A 23,537-nucleotide genomic window follows, 5' to 3' on the forward strand; every position below is an offset into this window, starting at 1 on the left:
CAGACCCACCGCGCCAAAGAACGCACCATCCACAATATTGACAACGCGTTTGTAAGCTTTGTAGAAATCTCCACTACGATTGTCTCCACATTGTACCGATGCTTTCACCCCCTTGAACCCCGCCAAAAGATATGAGGGTCATACTAGTCTGGCTATAATTGACTTCCTGGGGTAAAGTGGTCCAGTTAAAACTGACCCACCTCCCCTTATTAGTTTGACACTATCTTCCAATGAAGGTGGCTGGAGACATTTTAGGCAAGTCTCAAATGACTCGTTAGCCTAATCCAAATCGCCCCCTGCCACCTTTCACTTGATTCGTGAAGTCTGCCCATCTTCTGGTGAGGGAGGGGGTGTATCAACTGGAAATTAACAAATAATGAGGCCAGGAGATGAAATGATTAACAAATAGTAAAGAGTGGTAACTCTCTCCATTCACAAGGTACACAACTTAAGTCAGTGCTGCTCACGCTACCGATTCAGCTAGCACACAGGTAAATAAAAGGTACATTGGAACAAACCCAGACACTTCCTCAAAAAAGGAAGCGCCGGGCCTGTCCTTATACCGATTATTTGACATGTGCACACAGCAGCAAAGACAGAAGAAATGTGCCAACACAAATTAGCTTTTATTCAAGACTGGCATAGGCTCTTTAATCCTGAACAAGCCACACATAACACATTGGCAATACAGAACAAACACATGGTTGCCTCGGTGGCTATTCAATTGGAAATTAACAAATAATGAGGCCAGGAGATGAAATGATTAACAAATAGTAAAGAGTGGTAAAGGTGTGTATCAAGCTGAGCTAGGTAGACTCGGCCACTTCCTTACAGATACTTCCTTTCTTCAAAGTGTACATTCTATACATTTTTGTGTCTTTGGTATTTGTTGTTGAAGCGGTTTTCTTCACATCCCTTTGTTTGATCCAGGACAGTCCAGATTGATCTTTAGATCTTCATGTACTTGGCTGGAATGCCCCCTGGGGTAAAATCATTCCCAGCCAGACGTTACCTCACCTCATCCAGTTGAGATTCAATCCACAGTAAAGTGAACGTTTGTTCGCTCTGGTAATTCAATGAAGAAACCAGCAGCCTTAACTGTACGAAATGTACCCCCTCCCACCCCCACCACCCATCTACCCCAAACAATAAGTTGCAGGAGGGTTGAAAGTGGTGGTGAGATTCCAGGCAGCGAAGGTCAAGATGGTGAAAGTCTATAGGCCCATGACCCCCCCCCCCCCCACACACACACACACACACACCCCTCCTCCCTTACATAGACCACGTTGTCGTCAGGAGAGAAGTCAACACATAAGACAGACCAGAAGGACACACTCCCCCTCCCGTCCGGGCTCCCACTTGTTGCCCATAACAACGGCATAAAGAAACGTTCAGCTGCTCTTCTGCTGTGCCCCTACCTTCGAAAGAAAACGACGTTATATCATTCGCTTAACTGGTAATGTCACTGGACATGCATATTTGGAATGTGTCACTTGAATGAAAGAGTATACTGACGAAATAGGCAACTTTATATTTCAAGAAATGAAAAAGTGTATTGACGTAATTGCATTTTAACGACATGAGCGACAGGGAGCGTCTGCGAAAAAGTCTCTTCCAACTTTCCAAGGCAAAGTTTGGCAACGGTAGTCCAGCGGTTTTGTTAAAGTTTCAGTTTTCACTGCTTTGAAGAGCCCCACTACCCCATTTTCAACAAAGCTGTGACCACTGAAGCTTAAACAAACTGGTGTTTGACCGGCAAATCAAACGGAGTGTCTAATTGTTCAAACTGGTGTTTTTCTTCGGGTCCTTGGGGTAGTGTTGGAAGTTGAAGGGTCAGGAATCACGTCTTTTTTTCTGTTTCAGAGCGTGGCAAAATGGTTAAGGGCCTTATCTGCAAATACAAAGTCCTCGAGGGTATGGGTTCGAATCTTGGTCTGGCGCTTTCTACCAAGTTTGACCGGCAAATCAAACGGAGCGTCTAATTGTTCAAATGAGATGATAAACCGAGGTCTCGTGTGTTTCGTGCACTGAAAAATTAAAGAACCCATGACAACATAAGTGTTGTCCTCTAGGAAAATGATGAGAAGAAATTCACTCTGATAGGTACTCAAATAGATATTCAAGCACGTTAAACCTGACCAAGCATGTTGGTTCATGCTGCTGATCAGGCCTCTGTCTAGAAGATGTGGTGTAAAGTGTATGGATTTGTCAGAACGCAGTGATGCCTCCATGTGAAACTAAACCTGTGGCATATCAAATAAGAAACTATGAGCATAAGAAAAGAAACTGGTCATATTGAACCTCTCCCGATAGCGTCCAATAACTCTAAGTAAATTTCAAGTATATTACCAGTCGCAGTGGCGAGGTGGTTAGAGTCGCGGACAAGTCGAAAATGACGGTATCCATGAGCTGGACAGAGCGGACAAGTCACAATCTTCAGACTGCGAACGGGACACTGTCAGCTCCTCTCCCTCCCCTACCGTCTGAAGACATCAAATACTGACCAGTGCCCTTGTGGCAAAGGCCCACAGATCCCCTCCCATATCCTGCAGTCCTGCCCCACCTTCGACGCTCTGACGCCAGGCATGGCCCAGCCCGGTGGAGCTCCAAGAGAAACTGTGGGTACTGGTGCGGTCCCTGCGACGGACTGCGGATTTCGCTGTCCTGACCAGACTGATAATCTAGCGTGGCCAGGGAACGCGGAAGAAGAAGAGTCCCGGACTGATGGCTGGGAGGACCCAGGTTCGAATCTCAGCGGAGGTGGGATTATCAGCCCGCGGCTGGCTCCTACCCAGAGTTGACTGTGCCATGGGTTTGAATGGCAAGACTGGGACCACACAGTCGAGTATCATCCACTTCATGGATGTATCTTTGGGCGTGTTGCTCTGATTCCTACCCAGCACTGTAAGTGTATCTCTCAGGTCTGGTTGACGCCAGGATATCATTATGACAGGAAGCGTAGAGTACAGCCTTGTCCCAAACCTAAATGAACCACTACAGCAGCATTGCTATCGTCATCCTCATCGTCATCAGTCATCCTCCTTCATCATCACGAATTAAAAAAAAACACCCAAATTATTGGGCCTTTCATGTCCTGCTCTCATGGTGACCAGTCCCCTCCACTTCTGTGCTTGGGATGAATCTTGTCACGGTCTTCAGCGTCGGTGGATTCATGGGGAACTGCCGTTAGAGGGACGTGGTGGCGGTCTCCGCTCTGGGGGAAACACTCGCTGAATCTGGTTCCGCGACCAAGCCATTATTGTCATCAGTAAGGGGCTTAGTAGGTGGTGTCCTAAGTGCGTTAAATCAGAATGCGCACTACCGAACGCCACTGGTGACTCAGCAACAGTGCAGGGTCTCATCTGGTGTGTGGTCTCCTGGCGACCTAACATCGATAGCTCCCTGTGGACTGCCGGCACTGGGACTGAGAGAGACCAACCCGGCTGTGGCTGTGTGTAGGGGACTCGGAGTGAGCAGCGTGGGAGTAATGCCACAGAAACTGTGCAGATGACGGGGCAAAAAATAGTCAAGTATACATCCATTCTGGTACGTCCCCTTCCACAGTTAGGCCCCACGCACCAAGGTGAACTCATAAGACATCGCTTTAGCACTGATATCAAACAAATCAAACGTGATGCTGGGTAGTGTGGGACTACTTTGGACATCGCGTGCAGGCGATGAGGCATTGAAAAGGTTGTTTGTTTGTTTTTTTTTTTGTTTTTTTTTAAAGGCAACATTTGGATGGGGAGAACAAAGTCAAGATGTGAAAGTGGCTTCTCTAAGTGTGAACTGCAGCTTAATCACAGAGCTTGATATGCCTCAGAAGGCTTACTCGAAATATTCGATGCCCCAGTGTCCATTTTGACAGCAGGCATGAGGCTCTCAGCTCCCCTAAAGGTCACATCACACGGGCATCAGCAACAGCGATAAGACACGACGGCAGCGTCAAGTGTCATGACGACAGTGTTCGATGCACGATTTATGCACTCATGCACACGCCCCACATCCATGCAGTTAATACCGCACTTGAGAATTAACTCTGACTGACTTTGAATTAACAAGGATGATAGTGACGGGTGAGTAAGCACAGCTACATCACCACAGCACATCTCTGGCATCGAAAAGAGCACACTTGCACAGTTCATTCTTGCTCTCGATTTCACAGGATGCTAAATATATTCTAAAGTTTTAGTTATCAACCAATCCTTGCAATTTCCAGGTCAAATTTCACTTCATCTAGCACTTCTAAAGTTATGTACATGCCACTTGATAGTGGTTATTTCCTGATGAAATGGGTTTAAAGAAATAGAAACATATATATATATATATATATATATATATATATATATATATATATATATATATATATACATATATATAATACATTTTTGTTTGATAAACTGATGACTCAAATGCAAAAGTGTATAAGAGACTTAAAGTCTTGGATGACCTTCAACAAACTACAGTTAAATGAGGAAAAGACTGAACTGTTGCTTGCTTGCCCCAAGAAATTCATGAACCACACGTCTCTCCCTCATTCTCCTTTGGTAAACAACACAGCCATTCCTGTCTCCCAATCAGTGTGGAGCCTCGGTGTTTGTCTTGACCACAGTCTGTCATTTCAGCTACACATTTCAAACATTTGCAAATCGGCTTATCTTGAGTTGTGAAGAATTAGTTCTATTCTATTCGCCATTACCTGTCTATGGAAGCAACCAAAACATTAGTCTGTGCGTTTGTTTTGTCTAGGATTGATTATTGCAACTCTGTTTTTGTCGGCACTCCACAAACTTCACTTGATAAACTTCAAAGAGTTCAGAACAATGCTGCTCGACATTTTCAGATCCTCCAAATTTCAACACGTTACTGCTCTCTTCCACTCTCTTCATTGGCTTCCAGTTTCAAAAAGAATTGAATACAAACTTTCTGCTCTGATGTTTTCTGTCTTCTCAAGCTCTGGCACTCGCTATCTCTCTGACCTCCTTGAAGTGTACATTCCAACTCGTCTCCTTCGTCCTGTTTCTGATACCAGGCTTTTAAAACTCCGTGTTGTTAAAAAGAAGCAACAGGGTCAAAGATTTTTTTTTTCTTTTTTTTTTTTTAACAGGCTCTTTCATTGTGGAACAAATTACCAGAAAATATGCGTCATTCTGTCTCGCTGAAATCCTTTAAGTCTGCTCTGAAAACACATATTTTCCAACAGCATTAACAGTAGGTTTTTTTGTTTGTTTTGTTTTGTTTTTTGAATTTCTTTTTTTTTTTTTTTTTGGTTTGTTTCCTTTTTTTTTCCTTTTCTTTAAAAAAAAAAAAAAAAAATCTTGGTGTGATTTGGTTTCGGGTGCATGATTTGTTGTGGAGAGGCTGTTTGCCGTGTGTGTGTGCCGTGTTGGTGAGTGTCCGTGCGTTCGTGTGCCTTAGTGCGTGTTGCAGGGATGCGTTTCCTGGAGGGCGTGATAGGTAGGTGGGTAGTTTCCAATGTTCAGTTGCGTGAGGTTTTCACGTGCTTCCGTGTGTGTGAGTTGGTGGGGGTAGGGGGTGTAGGGGAGTATTGATGGGGAGGCGGGGAATGGGAAATGAAATGCAATGTGCTTTGAGCATTATTTCTGGAGCTATATAAATGTCTATTATTATTATCGTTATATTTACATACTAGCTTACTTGAAGCATGCGAGGGAACTCTCAAAAATCGTGTGTACAAGTTAAAAAAAACAACAACAAAAACCACCAAAAAAAAACCCCAACAACAAACAAACAACAACAACAACAAAAACAAAACAAAAAAACAACAACAAACAAACAAACAACAACAAAAACACACAAGAAACACACACACACACACACACACACACACACACACACACACACACACACACACACACACACACACACACACACACAAAACACACACAAAAAAACAGTCAAATGAATAAACTGTTCTCTTCTTATTTCACAACCCTTCTCATAATCGGTCAATATTTAAATGTGTGGCATAAGTGCCCTGTATGCTATGATTAAAAACTCATGTTTGTCCCACTTTGCAATGTAGCAAAAAGGTATACAGAACATACAACATAGTCTTTCCTAGAGCCAGTTAGATGATGCACTGGTTCTTTCTGATCTTCTTCTGGATTCATAGGCAAGTGCCAAGAACCAATACGGTCCCAAACGAAGACTTAAATCAAAATACTGTTTGACAAACAGAGAAAGATAGAGAGTGAGTGACAGAGAGACAGACACACAGAAAAACAGAGCCAGAAGGGAGAGAAAGATATATAGAATGTGTTGCCATATTGTTTTGTAAACAAGGGAGATGTCGTTAGAAATATATGTAGTTAACAACATAAAACCAGGTGAGGTTCTCTTTGTGAACACCTATAGCCGGGTGTGGTGGACGGGTGGTCAGAGCGCTAGATTCCCGCTCGAGTTTCCTGAGTTCGATCCCCAGGTTCGGCACACCTGGTGGTCGGCGAAGGGTGGCTATTTTCCCGATCACTCATGTCAACATAATGTGCAGACCTGGATCCAATACGAACACTAAAGATCTTGTAACCTATGTCAGCATCCAGTGGGTTATGGAAACAAGAACATACCCAGCATGCATACCCCTTTAAAAGGAGCATGGCTGCGTACATGTCGGAGAAAACGGTTATTAGGCATATTCCAAATTCAGAGAACGAGATAGCTGCAGCACGCGAATGCATATGAAGAAGATTGATTTCTCCATTGAGCCATATATCATTATTTATTGACCTAACCGACGGTCACTCCAGTTTGAAGAAGCTGTCACCCATTCACAACCCAGTTACAGGGCTAGACTCTGACGTGTGGTTTCTTCTTCTTCTTTTTCTTCGTTCATAGGCTGCAACTCCCTTGTTCACTCGTATGTACATGAGTGGGCTTTTACGTGTATGACCGTTTTTACCCCGCCATGTAGGCAGCTATACTCTGTTTTCGGGGGTGACGTGTGGTTTAAGATCAAAAAGCCCCCATGGACTCCAAAGAACACAACATTTTCAGATTTGGACCATTGGGCCATTGGCTGCCAAGATATGTTCGTTTCTCACAACTTTGATATCATTGCTGATTGACAGCATAGTTGACCGTGGCCTTTCACCAAGCATTTTTATTGTTGTTTATAAGCTATTTAAAATTCTTTTCTTCTGAAAATGTTTGGTTTCTGGTTTATTAAATCCTACTTACACAAACTGCATCCATTCTTTGTTTCGTCTTGTATATGAGGAATGTGACTATGTCGAATACACCTGCACATTCCTAATGTACAAGAAGCACTGACGAAAACACAGGCACATTCCTAATGTACAAGAAGCACTGACGAAAACACAGGCACACCCGAACGCACAACAGGCATTCACCAGATTATTGTGTTTTTTTGTTGTTGTTTTTTTTAATTCATTTTTAACATTTTCTTTATTTGTGCTCCTTATCAGGTGATATACGAAAACTAGTTATTTGACGAAGTCTTCATAAAAGAAAGTAGTTGTTAGGTTGACACATTTGGGTATGGTGATGAATTACAAGAAATGTGAACTGACCAATGTGGACAGCTGCACACAGCAAGGTGGGCGGAAAGGGATCCACCGAACACAATACTGACACCACTGCAGCTACATCACGCTGAAACGGATAGTGAATGTGTCCTTGATTCCAACTCACAGCATTTCAAACGTGAGCTGGTCTCTCTGTACCGCTGACGTCAACAGACACCAACGGCGTCCCCGTAAAATCCGCTAACAGCCTCTGAGAGAACTGGTGAGCTACGGGGCAGCAGTGTGGAGTTCTGAACATTTTCACGTCATCCTTTATTTCTGTGCTCCGGTGCAGTTTCAATTTCAGTTTTTAGATTCTCAAGGAAGCATCACTGGCTTCGGACAAATCTCAGTTGGACAGATGTCTGACTGGTAGCAGAGCCCAACGTACTTTGGCTGTGATTGCATGCACATGTGTGTGTGTGTGTGTGTGTGTGTGTGTGTGTGTGTGTGTTACCGTGGGTTCTTTTTCTGCGCGCCAGGTGCGTGCTGCACACTGGACCTCGGTTCATCGTTTCATCCGAATGACTAGATGCTCAGTTTCAATTTCCAGTCAAACTTGAGAGAAATAATACAAGCCAGGATTCGAACCCAGACCGTCACGGATACTGGCAGACAAGCCTCTGAACCATTCTGCCAATTTACACCATGGTGGCTCAACTGTTACTGGAAGAAAAAACTGCACATTTCTCATACAGTGAGCTTGATTGCCTGTAACCAGCCTGACCGCATAAAACCATGTCAGTTTCAAGAACACACACTGAAGAAGCACACACCGCTAACAACTGCCGACGGGTAAATAGTGGTTCCTGAGTGACCAAAATATAATTGTCTTCAAATGTTCGGGTCCAGGGAGGGAGAAAGGTTGTTTTTTTTTGTTTTTGTTTTTTCTTGCTTTCTTTCTTTTTCTTTTTTTTTGTGGTGTCTCCATCCCCTCCTATTTTCCCTCTTTTTCTTTTCTTTCTTTCTTTTTTCTCTCAATAAACTATCAGACACAGTCTTCACTCACAAACACCACAACTGATAGCTTTCGTTCTTTTTTATCAACTCAATGGCTAAGAAAAAAAAATAACGGAAAAAAAAGACTGCAACTCACACTGGAGCATTAACTCTCTCCATACGAACGGCGAAAGAGACGACGTTAACAGCGTTTCACCCCAATTACCACCATCAAAATATTGCAAGTGGAAGGCTCTTATAGTGAAGAGGTGTTTGTTGACAAAGAATACCACAATTCTGACGACGGAAGCTAAAGGTTGGGTCATTCAGACACCCACTGGACATCCGAGGGGTCTGTGTAGAGGAGAAGAGAAGACTAGCTGTACTGAGTGACCCAGAAATCAGCACGTGTTACACTCAGGAACTTATGCAGCAACACACTAGAGCAACAATAAACTCAGTCATCAAACAATCCCAGATCGCATGCCGCAAGACACACTGGTGTAATTGCTGCGCCCGACAATAGATTGAGTTTGTTTTGACAAAATGTACGAAGAGCAATGGTCTGGCGAGACAGTTTCAGTTTCAATGATGTGTCCAAGCGCGCTAACTGGTCTACATACACTACACCACGTCTACTTAAAAACAAAAGGGGTAGATGCCTGACCTGCCCATAAACCTGGTGCACTTACCCGAGGTTCGTGTGCAATATGAAATGAAATCAAATGAACAACCAAAACAAACAAATATGTAAACACCTTGAAACGATAAAATGAAGAATGACTGCCGAGTCTATGAAAAAAAAAAACACCAAATGGAGAAAGTTTACAAAAAAAAACCCAACAACTGTGGATTGTAAGAGAAGACACTTTTGATAAAAGGTGTCCAACGTTTCAGATCATAGGACTGTGTTCTGGGACGGTGTTAGTGGCTTTGAAACTTTGTTTTCCAACCAACACTGTCTCTGAAGACAGACCTATGGTCTGAAACGTTGGACAGCTTTATCAAAAGTGAGTCTTATTTTACAGCCCACAGTTTTTATAAACTTTGTCCATGTGGTACATTGAAATGCATTTAAATGAGAGATGAATGGAAGACAGAGAGCTGAAATGAATCGAGGATGAAAATATGTGTGTAAGAAGAATTGACCACGACATTTTCTTCGCTCTTGAATATACCAGACTGGTTAAAGTGGCCTTAAAACATTGTTTTCCAAATCTCCAAACGTTCTATTTTATCAACACTCTTTTGAAAAAAAAATCTACCTTGATGTTTGACCTTGCATCGTGAAGTGGTGATCACAATTCCACGCATATTACTTTCCAAAGACCTTAAGCTGAGAATGGTTGTCAGTTACTGAGTGACTTGTCTCCCGTTGTGTTTTAAACTTCAGCCTTCTGCCACACAACGCCCAAAACGTGTCCCTGTAACGAGACCCCATAGCGTAATAGACAAAGATGTTGAAACTGGAGTTGATGCAAGTACACATTTCCAAGATCCACGTACTTGTCAAGAATAAATTGTGATGACGTCCTCCAGAGTTCATCTCTGGAATACAAAGCCTGACAAACTTACCGAGGGCCACGGGGAGAACACAGACGATGAAGAGGATGGACACAATGACCAGCATCTTGGTCAGCGCCAGTTCACGGGCAGAGAACGAGGACGACGTCCCAGCCCGCCATGTAACAATTTGCCGAAGTTTGACCACAGTGATCAGTGTGGAAACTGCAACCACGAGTATCGTGATCATAGGCAGACCCACCGCGCCAAAGAACGCACCATCCACAATATTGACAACGTCTTTGTAAGCTTTGTAAAAATCTCCATTGACGATTGTCTTCACAACCACCCCAGAGGAAGGATCGAAAAAACAACCGACATAATACCGATACGATACTACCAAATACAGTCCTACCACTACTATGTACACAGCAAAGATGATTGCAGCCATTGTTCTTGTGCGCATCAGAGATTGAATTTTGAGTGGACTGAGAACACAGATGCATCTTTCGGTGGCTATAATTCCAGAAAGGACATTTGAAACGAACTTGAAACCCCCCAGACACGTGAAATGATTATTGATTAAGAACGTGTACATGGGGCCAAATCTTTCTTCCGTAGTGGGCGGTAAGTGTATTCGTTCGGCATAGAAAAACATTGCTACGATCAAATACAGTTCGTCAGCTAAGGACAAAGAAAAGAGACACAGATTGACTCGATCTCGGAGGCCTTGTTTGTAGAACACTGCCATGTTGATGACGTTACCTGGTCCTCCAATCAGAAACAGGCATACCAACACTATGTCGAGTATTTTCTTTATCATTCCTTCTGTTTCAGCACTTACAAGGTTATCAGGGTTGTTCCAGGGTATATATTCCATCGCACGAAATTGGACTTCACTACATCCAGGTGGAAGGGAGACATTTTGCGTAGACCAAGTGTTCTGGATTGTCGCATTGTCATTCACACGTTTAGACGGAACAGAAATATTCGCCATCCCCACACCAGGTTTCAATCTGCCGGGCCTATTCCTGTGCAGCTGGTAACAAATCAAACCAGTCCGAATGCCAAGCACAGACGTACACGAATGCATGATATCGCACAAGCAACGCTCGCGCATGTGCGCAAAACACAGACAAATACACACGTTCGCGCAAAACACACACACACACACACACACACACACACACACACACACACGCACACACGCACGCACGCACACACAAAGACAAACACACACACACACACACACACACACACACACACACACACACACACACACATGACACGTCTGATATCACTTAAAGTGAAAAGACGTGAAATTAAAGAAAGAACGCGCGCGCGCGCGTACACACACACAAACATACAAACGCGCACACACACACACACATTTGTGCGTGCATGTCCGTGTCTGTTGTTGCGGTCAGCGTTATTGCTTTTCTGGTTTGTCAATTTTCATCACTTACCAAAGACGTCACATAATTAGAATATTTCTCAAATGTGAAAAGCAGCTTGGTAAACACACCTAAAGTCCTAGGCAAAAATAGCTGGGATTGGAACCAAATCGGATCGAGAGAATAGTATACATAAGTCGATTTTGAAGACTGGAAATGTGAATAGTTTCTAAAAACAAAAAGCTGCTAACTGTGTAGGAACAGACAGAAAACATGTTTTTAACTGACAAACTGTTAACGTTCTTGTCTCGTGTCTGTAACCAATTATTCTTTTAGATCCTCAGCCCAAAATAAAATTTCAGACTGTTCCCGGTTTCGTAAATAACTTTGTAAGGATCTTTCCATTGGAAGACGTCGCAAAAATACAAGTAAATCATATTCATGAGTTTCCTATGTTGCTGGAATAAGTTCCTTTAAGATTATGTCGCTCGGGAAGAACAACGTCTCCGACGATGTAAAAGAAGTAGGAACAGAATGGAGATGTTTTCTGGGTTTTTTTTCCTGAAATGAATCGAGGATGAAAATATGTGTGTAAGAAGAATTTACCAAAGTATGGAGATATGGCAAGACACTGGCAGAGACAGGAGGAGACTAAAAAAAAAACGGTTTGCCTCTTAGATTCATGCACACACGCACACACTTTATATGATTAACTTCGTTGTAATGTTGGTCATTTCACTTTAACATCCCTTCCTTTGTTACTCTCACTAACCTTCGTCTTTCTCTCACACCGGTCAACGATTTCACGACTTTTTTTTTCGCTCTTTAATATACGAGACCGGTTAAAGTGGCTTTAAAACATTGTTTTCCAAATCTCCAAACGTTCTATTTATCAACACTCTTTTGAAAAAAAAATCTACCTTGATGTTTGACGTTGCATGGTGAAGTGGTGATCACAATTCCACACATATTACTTTCCAAAGACCTTAAGCTGAGAATGGTTGTCAGTTACTGAGTGATTTGTCTCCCGTTGTGTTTTAAACTCCAGCCTTCTGCCACACAACGCCCAAAACGTGTCCCTGTAACGAGACCCCATAGCGTAATAGACAAAGATGTTGAAACTGGAGTTGCTGTAAACACACATTTCCAAGATCCACGTACTTGTCAAAAACAAATTGTGATGACGTCCTCCAGAGTTCATCTCTGGAACACAAAGCCTGACAAACTTACCGAGGGCCACGGGGAGAACACAGAGGATGAAGAGGATGGACACAATGACCAGCATCTTGGTCAGCGCCAGTTCACGGGCAGAGAACGAGGACGACGTCCCAGCCCGCCATGTAACAATTTGCCGAAGTTTGACCACAGTGATCAGTGTGGAAACTGCAACCACGAGTATCGTGATCATAGGCAGACCCACCGCGCCAAAGAACGCACCATCCACAATATTGACAACGTCTTTGTAAGCTTTGTAAAAATCTCCATTGACGATTGTCTTCACAACCACCCCAGAGGAAGGATCGAAAAAACAACCGACATAATACCGATACGATACTACCAAATACAGACCTACCACTACTATGTACACAGCAAAGATGATTGCAGCCATTGTTCTTGTGCGCATCAGAGTTTGAATTTTGAGTGGACTGAGAACACAGATACATCTTTCGGTGGCTATAATTGCAGAAAGGACATTTGAAACGAACTTGAAACCCCCCAAACACGTGAAATGATTATTGATTAAGAACGTGAACATGGGGCCAAATCTTACTTCCGTGGTGGGCGGTAAGTGTATTCGTTCGGCATAGAAAAACATTGCTGCGATCAAATACAGTTCGTCAGCTAAGGACAAAGAAAAGAGACACAGATTGATTCGATCTCGGAGGCCTTGTTTGTAGAACACCGCCATGTTGATGACGTTACCTGGTCCTCCAATCAGAAACAGGCACACCAACACTATGTCGTGTATTTTCTTTATCATTCCTTCTGTTTCAGCACTTACAAGGTTATCGGGGTTGTTCCAGGGTATATATTCCATCGCACGAAATTCGACTTCACTACATCCAGGTGGAAGGGAGACATTTTGCGTTGACCAAGTGTTCCGGATTGTCGCATTGTCATTCACACGTTCAGACGGAACAGAAATATTCGCCATCCCCACGCCAGGTTTCAATCTGCCGGCCCTATTCCTGTGCAGCTGGTAACAAATCAGATCAGTCTGAATGCCAAGCACAGACGTACACGAATGCATGATATCGCACAAGCAACGCGCGCACATGTGCGCACAAACACACAGACAAATACACACGTTCGCGCAAAACACACACACACACACACACACACACACGCACACACACACACATACACACAAACACACACACACAAAGGCACACACACACACACACACACACACACACACACACACACACACACACACACACACACACACACACACACACACACACACATGACACATCTGATATCACTTAAAGTGAAAAGACTTTAAATTAAAGAAATAACACACACACACACACACACACACACACACACACACACACACACACACATACAAACGCGCGCGCGGGCGCGAGCACACGTACACACACACACACACACACACACACACACACACACACACACACACACACACACACACACACACATACACATGACATGTCTGATATCACTCAAAGTTAAATTAAAGAAAGAACACACACACACACACACACACACACACACACACACACACACACACACACACACACACACACATTTGTGTGTGCATGTCCGTGTCTGTTGTTGCGGTCAGTGTTGTTACTGTTGCTTTTCTGGATTGTCAATTTTCATCACTTACCAAAGACGCGACATAATTAGAATATTCTCAAAAGTAAAAAGCAGCTTGGTAAACACACCTAAAGACCTAGGCAAAAATAGCTGGGATTGGAACCAAATCGGATCGAAAGTGGAGTATACATAAGTCGATTTTGAAGACTGGAAAGGTGAATAGTTTCTAAAAACAAAAAACTGCTAACTGTGTATGAACAGACAGAAAACATGTTTTCACCTGACAAAATTGTTAACGTTCTTGTTTCGTGTTTGTCATCAATTATTCTTTTAGATCCTCAGCCCAAAATAGAATTTCAGACTGTTCCCAGTTTCGTAAATAACTTTGTAAGGATCTTTCCATTAAAAGACGTCGCAGACAATCCAAGTAAATCATAGTCATGAGTTTCCTATGTTGCTGGAATAAGTTCCTTTCAGATTATGTCGCTCGGGTAGAACAACGTCTCTGACGATGTAAAAGAAATAGGAACAGACTGGCGATGTTTTGGGGGTTTTTTTTTCACCCATTCTGACTCTTCACGTGCGGTGTGATATGTTAACTGACAGCAGCCTGGGTTTTCAACAGTTCTGCGTAATATTTTATTCAGTCCAACACCACCATTACCTGTTTTCCCTTACTCAAAAATACTTTTAAACTCCTATCTATGTTCTCGTTGTTTCATTTTATCGTTAGCTATTTTCTATTTTCTGTTGCTCCTAGTTAAACTTTTTTTTAAACTTCTGTTTACCTTTCATATAGTTTTTAGGTTGTGTGCTTCAGAACATATATAGAACACATCAACACGCTTATAGATATAGGTTTGCAGTCACTCTAAGCATGCCCGTCGTCAGTATTTCGATGTGTTGATTTGAGAAAGAAAAAGCAACTAACGAAAGAAGTGACATTTACTGGAAAACAAATTCGTGTGTATGTTCGTGTGAAAAAAATAAAAAATAAAAAAAAAATAATAATAATAATACAACAACTAACAAACACAGTACTTTCCATCAAACATAACAATTAAGTACAGAAAAATAACCGAGTGAGACTAATCAACATAGCATATTCTGTAATTGTGTTGTTCAATGAATATCTGACTGTAATTACGTTCGAAAAAATAATCGCTAGTGCAAGTGAGGACACATTGTTTGGCAAGGTGCGCGCATCCCCCCCACAACCGTTCCTTCACACATACATGTGTACGCACACACACACACACACACACACACACACACACAAAATATTGGCATACGGAGCTATACACATACCCACACACACACACACACACAAAAGATTGGCATACGGAGCTACACACACACACACACACACACACACACACACACATATATATATATATATGTATGTGTGTGTGTGTGTGTGTGTGTGTGTGTGTGTGTGTGTGTGTGTGTGTGTGTGTGTGTGTGTGTGTGTGTGTGTGTGTGTGTGTGCTCTTCCAATTTCAGAGAGAAAATGTACAAAGAACTAACAAGCAAACAACAACAAAAAACCCACAAACGAACAAAACACGGGAAGAGGACAGTTGAGGACGATATAAACACTTTCCAAAGACTGTGCAACAGTGTAATTATGTATGAGGAAGAGAGCCAACCATGTGCCATATGTGACTGCAGTTTTGATTCCTGTGGACCCATTAGACATCCTCCCATCGACCTGGCAAGTGATCAGGACACTAGTCATGACCAAGTGGTGTTCTAAATCACAGCGGGAAAAAAAGTCTCATTCCAATGATTTCTCAAACACGCACATGAAGGGTGATGTCAAGAATAGGAAGAGAACAAGAGGATGTGTTCCACTGTGACCGATTTGAAAGCGTAGTCAACCCTGCACCTAGGTTCTTGGTCGATGGTGTTAAACGCAAACTGCAAAACTCCATTTTGACTTCATTTGATTTGATATGGCGCCCATCCTCGGTCGGAGACCAAGCTTTAAGCGCATTACAAACTTGGGGTCATTTGCACAACAGGCTGCCTACCTGGGTAGAGCCGACTGACGTCTGCCACTGGGCGCTCATCACTCGTTTCTTGTGTCATTCAATGAAATTTCAGGCACGCACACATATACACTCAGATAGACATGCTTATTTACCCTGCCATGTAGACAGCCCTACTCCGTTTTCAGGGTTGTGCATGCTGGGTATGTACTTGTTTCCATAACCCACCGAACGCTGACATGGATTGCAGGATCCATAACGTGCGTATTTGATCTTCTGCGTGCGTCTACACAAAGTTCTCAGTGACGTTCGTCTGCTGTTTTGGTTTCCGTTGTGTCGCTTTTTTTCTTGTCTCCTGTTCATCAAGAGCAGGTGTAAGACTTTCAGCTCCTAAAGATCACATCACACAGGCATCAGCACCAGCGACAAGACATGTAGTCATCATCAAGTGTCATGACGACGGTGTTTGATGCACACGTCATGCACTCACACACAGGCCCCACGTCATTGTCAACAACGCCGTAGTTGTTCAGTCACCCTGACTTGACACCACAATAGTCATGCGTGTGTGAGCACAGCTACCGTACCACAACACGCCTCCAGCTGCGAGCAAAGAGAACACTTTCAACCCAAATGCACGGTTGATATGATTCGAAAATTATATACACATGTAATTCAATCAGTAGATAAGACAGACAGACACGGAGAGAGACAGAGACAGACAGACAGAGAGACAAACAGACACACACACACATCCCTGATACGGGATTTTCTTCTGAAATACCCATATTGAAGGGGGTACTACAAGGGAACACACTCTGTCCCACTTTATTTAATATCTTTATCAATGATCTCCCGAAATGTCTGGGCGTTACTGACTCACCATCCATAGACATTGACAAAAGTGATAGTGTTTCATGTTTACTATATGCTGATGACCTTGTAATTTTGTCCACGACAAAGATAGGATTACAAAGGAAACTAGATAAACTCAATCTGTATTGTGAAAACTGGGATCTAAAAATTTACATAGATACAACTAAAGTAATAGTTTTCACACACACACCGATCCCAAAGTGCCTGTTATTTTTACAATAGGCAATGATAAAATCCAGACAACTGATCAATACAAGTACTTGGGTATATTATTTCACAAAACTGGAACGTTCTCATTTGCCCAAGAGCACCTAGCCAAACAGGCATTAAAAGCAGCACACTCCCTCAGACGAATCGTTAAAAAGCAAGATATTCGTTTGGATATTGTACTGCAGCTTTTTGATTCACTTGTTTTACCTATATTATCATATGGATCCGATATTTGGTTCCCATGGGCTGAAACAAAACCTACCAATTCATTCAATACAGGAATGACAGATTTCTTTTGAAATTGTATTTCTTCGAAACGTTCACATGAACAAATACATATAAAATTTTGCAAACTGCTTCTAGGGGCACATTCTAAAACAATGAATCTGCCAACTCTAGCAGAACTGGGCAGATTTCCAATTGGAATTCATATTGCATGCAGAGTTCTTGACCACTGGACTAATATTTTGGATGCACATAATGATAGCCATATCAAAAAGGTCTATATGTCGATGATGAACCAACCAGACACAATTGAAAATCCCTGGATACAATTCGTAAAGAATATTCTTCACAATGTAGGATTTGGTCATGTTTGGAATAATCAGTCGACATTTAGTAACAGCAGACTTAAATTTACATTACGCCAACAACTAAGAAATAGCTATGTACAATTCTGGAAACAGAAAAAAAAACAACTGAATACAGCAGATTAGACTTCTACAACAAAATTAAAAGAAACGATTATCAGATTGAGAATTATATAACTGATAAAATCGATGCTGCTCACAAACAAGCTCTTTGTCAACTCAGAATAAGCGCACATTATTTAAACATCGAACGAGGAAGATATGCAAACATTCCCAGAGAAGAGAGGTTATGTGCTATATGTGAAGTTGTTGAAGATGAATTGCATTTCTTAGATATGTGTATCTTATTTCATAATCTGCGAAACCATCTAATCACAACTATACAGCAGTATGATCATTAATCAAATGTGATCTCTAGAAAAATACAAAACAATATCCTAAAACCAAGTGATTTATTCACCTGCGATGACTGTCAAAAAACACTTGCCAACTACGTATTTCAGTGCATGCGTATTAGATGACCGTTTATGTCTTTGTTCCCTTTGTTCTTTGTTGTGTTTATTGATCCTTCGGGACTTTATACTCAAGTCAAAGTCAAGTCAAGTCACACACACACACACACACACACACACACACACACACACACACACACACACACAGAGAGAGAGAGAGAGAGAGAGAGAGAGAGAGAGAGAGAGAGAGAGAGAACTCAGAATGATTTAACTGTAGAGACCTCTGGCCCATTTAAATGAAAGAGAGAGAGAGAGAGAGAGAGAGAGAGACAGAGACAGAGACAGAGAGAGACAGAGACAGAGAATGCTCACTTGTTGCACGCAAATGCGTTTAGCTGTGCATTGTAAAGCAGAAACGTGTCATTGGGAACTTAGGAAAATAACAGTCGAGTTGGTTCTCTTTTGAAGGCCTCTGATCACTCCACCTAATGCTCGTTATTTTGTGATCCAAGTGAATGCTGCTCCAGTTTGAAGGAGCTGGCACCTGCCTTCCGCCATGTTACAAGGTAGACCACTGCGCTGTACTCTGACGTGTGGTTTTAAAGCGATGGCTCAAGAAAAGCTCTGAATGGACAACAAAATAACATGTTCTGAAATTGCGCAACACCAGGGTCATATGGCGCTTTTGACAATCACAACCCTGAGCCCCTGATTGAGAATATATTGATTAACCACCATGTCACCTGCAATGATATGTAAACATATATATGGTGTGTGTGTGTGTGTGTGTGTGTGTGTGTGTGTGTGTGTGTGTGTGTGTGCGTGTATGTGTGTGTGTGAGAATCGTCAGTTCTATTGCTTAAAATATACACACACCCCTCCTCCCTTATATAGACCACGTTGTCGTCAGGAGAGAAGTCAACACATAAGACAGACCAGAAGGACACACTCCCCCTCCCGTCCGGGCTCCCACTTGTTGCCCATAACAACGGCATAAAGAAACGTTCAGCTGCTCTTCTGCTGTGCCCCTACCTTCGAAAGAAAACGACGTTATATCATTCGCTTAACTGGTAATGTCACTGGACATGCATATTTGGAATGTGTCACTTGAATGAAAGAGTATACTGACGAAATAGGCAACTTTATATTTCAAGAAATGAAAAAGTGTATTGACGTAATTGCATTTTAACGACATGAGCGACAGGGAGCGTCTGCGAAAAAGTCTCTTCCAACTTTCCAAGGCAAAGTTTGGCAACGGTAGTCCGGCGGTTTTGTTAAAGTTTCAGTTTTCACTGCTTTGAAGAGCCCCACTACCCCATTTTCAACAAAGCTGTGACCACTGAAGCTTAAACAAACTGGTGTTTGACCGGCAAATCAAACGGAGTGTCTAATTGTTCAAACTGGTGTTTTTCTTTGGGTCCTTGGGGTAGTGTTGGAAGTTGAAGGGTCAGGAATCACGTCTTTTTTTTCTGTTTCAGAGCGTGGCAAAATGGTTAAGGGCCTTATCTGCAAATACAAAGTCCTCGAGGGTATGGGTTCGAATCTTGGTCTGGCGCTTTCTACCAAGTTTGACCGGCAAATCAAACGGAGCGTCTAATTGTTCAAATGAGATGATAAACCGAGGTCTCGTGTGTTTGGTGCACTGAAAAATTAAAGAACCCATGACAACGTAAGTGTTGTCCTCTAGGAAAATGATGAGAAGAAATTCACTCTGATAGGTACTCAAATAGATATTCAAGCACGTTAAACCTGACCAAGCATGTTGGTTCATGCTGCTGATCAGGCCTCTGTCTAGAAGATGTGGTGTAAAGTGTATGGATTTGTCAGAACGCAGTGATGCCTCCATGTGAAACTAAACCTGTTGCATACCAAATAAGAAACTATGAGCATAAGAAAAGAAACTGGTCATATTGAACCTCTCCCGATAGCGTCCAATAACTCTAAGTAAATTTCAAGTATATTACCAGCCGCAGTGGCGAGGTGGTTAGAGTCGCGGACAAGTCGAAAATGACGGTATCCATGAGCTGGACAGAGCGGACAAGTCACAATCTTCAGACTGCGAACGGGACACTGTCAGCTCCTCTCCCTCCCCTACCGTCTGAAGACATCAAATACTGACCAGTGCCCTTGTGGCAAAGGCCCACAGACCCCCTCCCATATCCTGCAGTCCTGCCCCACCTTCGACGCTCTGACGCCAGGCATGGCCCAGCCCGGTGGAGCTCCAAGAGAAACTGTGGGTACCGGTGCGGTCCCTGCGACGGACTGCGGATTTCGCTGTCCTGACCAGACTGAAAATCTAGCGTGGCCAGGGAACGCGGAAGAAGAAGAGTCCCGGACTGATGGCTGGGAGGACCCAGGTTCGAATCTCAGCGGAGGTGGGATTATCAGCCCGCGGCTGGCTCCTACCCAGAGTTGACTGTGCCATGGGTTTGAATGGCAATACTGGGACCACACAGTCGAGTATCATCCACTTCATGGATGTATCTTTGGGCGTGTTGCTCTGATTCCTACCCAGCACTGTAAGTGTATCTCTCAGGTCTGGTTGACGCCAGGATATCATTATGACAGGAAGCGTAGAGTACAGCCTTGTGACGGAGTCCCAAACCTAAATGAACCTCTACAGCAGCATTGCTATCGTCATCCTCATCGTCATCAGTCATCCTCCTTCATCATCACGAATTTAAAAAAAACACCCAAATTATTGGGCCTTTCATGTCCTGCTCTCATGGTGACCAGTCCCCTCCACTTCTGTGCTTGGGATGAATCTTGTCACGGTCTTCAGCGTCGGTGGATTCATGGGGAACTGCCGTTAGAGGGACGTGGTGGCGGTCTCCGCTCTGGGGGAAACACTCGCTGAATCTGGTTCCGCGACCAAGCCATTATTGTCATCAGTAAGGGGCTTAGTAGGTGGTGTCCTAAGTGCGTTAAATCAGAATACGCACTACCGAACGCCACTGGTGACTCAGCAACAGTGCAGGGTCTCATCTGGTGTGTGGTCTCCTGGCGACCTAACATCGATAGCTCCCTGTGGACTGCCGGCACTGGGACTGAGAGAGACCAACCCGGCTGTGGCTGTGTGTAGGGGACTCGGAGTGAGCAGCGTGGGAGTAATGCCACAGAAACTGTGCAGATGACGGGGCAAAAAATAGTCAAGTATACATCCATTCTGGTACGTCCCCTTCCACAGTTAGGCCCCACGCACCAAGGTGAACTCATAAGACATCGCTTTAACACTGATATCAAACAAATCAAACGTGATGCTGGGTAGCGTGGGACTACTTTGGACATCGCGTGCAGGCGATGAGGCAGTGAAAAGGTTGTTTGTTTGTTTTTTTGTTTTTTTTAAAGGCAACGTTTGGATGGGGAGAACAAAGTCAAGATGGGAAAGTGGCTTCTCTAAGTGTGAACTGCAGCTTAATCACAGAGCTTGATATGCCTCAGAAGGCTTACTCGAAATATTCGATGCCCCAGTGTCCATTTTGACAGCAGGCATGAGGCTCTCAGCTCCCCTAAAGGTCACATCACACGGGCATCAGCAACAGCGATAAGACACGACGGCAGCGTCAAGTGTCATGACGACAGTGTTCGATGCACGAGTCATGCACTCATGCACACGCCCCACATCCATGCAGTTAATACCGCACTTGAGAAGTAACTCTGACTGACTTTGAATTAACAAGGATGATAGTGACGGGTGAGTAAGCACAGCTACATCACCACAGCACATCTCTGGCATCGAAAAGAGCACACTTGCACAGTTCATTCTTGCTCTCGATTTCACAGGATGCTAAATATATTCTAAAGTTTCAGTTATCAACCAATCCTTGCAATTTCCAGGTCAAATTTCACTTCATCTAGCACTTCTAAAGTTATGTACATGCCACTTGATAGTGGTTATTTCCTGATGAAATGGGTTTAAAGAAATAGAAACATATATATATATATATATATATATATATATATATATATATATATATATATATATAATACATTTTTGTTTGATAAACTGATGACTCAAATGCAAAAGTGTATAAGAGACTTAAAGTCTTGGATGACCTTCAACAAACTACAGTTAAATGAGGAAAAGACTGAACTGTTGCTTGCTTGCCCCAAGAAATTCATGAACCACAGTCATTCCTGTCTCCCAATCAGTGCGGAGCCTCGGTGTTTGTCTTGACCACAGTCTGTCATTTCAGCTACACATTTGAAACATTTGCAAATCGGCTTATCTTGAGTTGTGAAGAATTAGTTCTATTCTATTCGCCATTACCTGTCTATGGAAGCAACCAAAACATTAGTCTGTGCGTTTGTTTTGTCTAGGATTGATTATTGCAACTCTGTTCTTGTCGGCACTCCACAAACTTCACTTGATAAACTTCAAAGAGTTCAGAACAATGCTGCTCGACATTTTCAGATCCTCCAAATTTCAACACGTTACTGCTCTCTTCCACTCTCTTCATTGGCTTCCAGTTTCAAAAAGAATTGAATACGAACTTTCTGCTCTGATGTTTTCTGTCTTCTCAAGCTCTGGCACTCGCTATCTCTCTGACCTCCTTGAAGTGTGCATTCCAACTCGTCTCCTTCGTCCTGTTTCTGATACCAGGCTTTTAAAACTCCGTGTTTTCAAAAAGAAGCAACAGGGTCAAAGATCTTGTTTTTGTTTTTTTTCTTTCCAGGCTCCGTCATTGTGGAACAAATTACCAGAAAATATGCGTCATTTTGTCTCCCTGAAATCTTTTAAGTCTGTTCTGAAAACATATATTTTCCAACAGCATTAACAGCAGTTTTTGTTATTTTGTTTTTTGATTTTTTGTTTCTTTGTTTCTCTTTTTTTTTTTTTTTTTCTTTTTTTTTAATCTTGGTGTGATTTGGTTTTGGGTGCATGATTTGTTGTGGAGAGGCTATTTGCCGTGTGTGTGCACCGTGTTGGTGAGTGTAGGCAGCCATACTCCGTTTTTGTGTGTGGTGTGTGGTTTAAGGCCAAAAAGCCCTCTTGGACTCCAAATAACACAACATTTTCAGATTCGAAGTTATGCAGTGTTGTGTCCATGACTGAATGGTAGCTTAATGTTAAGAAGCGAAAGTAAATAGTTGACAATCTCCCTTTGTTATGACGCAATATTCTTCTATCATGACATCATAGCTAGATAAACGTCACTTGAAGAGCGAGAGGGAAATGAAGTAAAAGACCTGCCAACCGTCCTCCTGTGTTTTCGGTATTTATTGTTTATTGCTGTGTTCTGCCAACACC

This window comes from Babylonia areolata, chromosome 2 (genome assembly GCF_041734735.1).
Source record: "Babylonia areolata isolate BAREFJ2019XMU chromosome 2, ASM4173473v1, whole genome shotgun sequence".
In the NCBI taxonomy this organism is placed as follows: domain Eukaryota; kingdom Metazoa; phylum Mollusca; class Gastropoda; order Neogastropoda; family Buccinidae; genus Babylonia; species Babylonia areolata.